This window comes from Lipotes vexillifer, unplaced genomic scaffold (assembly GCF_000442215.2).
Source record: "Lipotes vexillifer unplaced genomic scaffold, Lipotes_vexillifer_v1.1 scaffold440, whole genome shotgun sequence".
Classification (NCBI taxonomy): domain Eukaryota; kingdom Metazoa; phylum Chordata; class Mammalia; order Artiodactyla; family Lipotidae; genus Lipotes; species Lipotes vexillifer.
In genome coordinates, this window is record NW_006778543.1 from 5,585,924 (window position 1) to 5,587,300 (window position 1,377).

Genomic DNA, 1,377 nt, shown 5'->3' on the forward strand with positions numbered 1-1,377 from the left:
ATGATTAAAGTCAATGCGAAACTAAAATAACCCAATTCAGGCAGGAGTGCTAATGGTCCAGAACCTTCATGAATCAAGGTTTGGGTCACTTTGCTATGCAAAGAATCATAATCAGCTTAGGCGGTTGCTGAGTGAAAAGGGAATAAAAAATGGGCAATGGAAGAAGGTAGTCATAAATGCCTACGACTGTGCTACTAGTTGCAGAAAGAAGGACTGTAATAATTATGAGTATTTCTTGATTATTTTGTTATAAATATGTTTGCATATATATTAACCAAGTAATTTTGCTTTCTTCCCTCTATCTCCTTATTATCTAACATAAGATATATTAATAATAGTTAATTGTATATCACAGTTTTTAAGTTACAGGATATCAAAAGAGAATAGTGAATATCAGGGAAGATCTTTTAATCCTCTTCTGGAGTTAAGTATTAATGTATTTTCAATTGTATGGAGGATAGCTGTATCATGTTAGATGGAAACATGACTTTGTTATTGTCTTCATTTGGATAGTAAGTATGCTTTAATAAAATGTATATGGGTGCCAAGTTGACAAGGGGGGTTGCCGTGATGATTTTTTGGACCATCATCTTGTCTAGTCTTCAGTACCCAGTAATTCAATCAAGTGCTAACTTACGTGTTGCTATGAAGGTATTTTTTAGATGTGCTTAAAGTCAGTTGACTTTAAATAAAAGAGACTTTAAGTAAAAGAGATTATCCCCAATGATTTTGGTTGGCCAGTTCAATAGGTTGAAAGGTCTTAAAAACAGGGCCTTAAAACCTGAAACTTTCCTGAAAGAAGATGGAATTCTGTCTGTGGAAAATAGCTTCAATTCATGCTGGAAAGTTCCAGCCTGACGTTTCTGATGGTCTGCCCTGTAGATATTAGACTTGCCTAGCTAGCCCGTATGACCGTGTAAGCCACTTTATTGCAGTAAATCTCTTAATACATATCTCTTACTACTTCTATACTCTGAACCCAGACTGGTACAACAGGCATTGAAGCATGTGAATGGAGAGTGGGAAGAAGAAAGGTTAGGATATAAAATAAGCATATTTTACTTATTAGGTGATGTTCAAGATAGCTGATAGGTGCAGAAGCGTTTTATGAGCTGAAAAAGTTACTATTAGCTTGACACAGACTGGTAAAGAGGCTAAGAATAAGAAGGCAAGAATTTTTTTATACAGAAAAGACTAAGAAGAGATTAAATAAAAGTGGTAAATTGGGGACTTCCCTGGTGGCGCAGTGGTTGAGAGTCTGCCTGACAATGCAGGGGACATGGGTTCGTGCCCCGGTCCGGGAAGATCCCACATGCCATGGAGCGGCTGGGCCTGTGAGCCATGGCCGCTGAGCCTGCGCGTCCGGAGCCTGTGCTC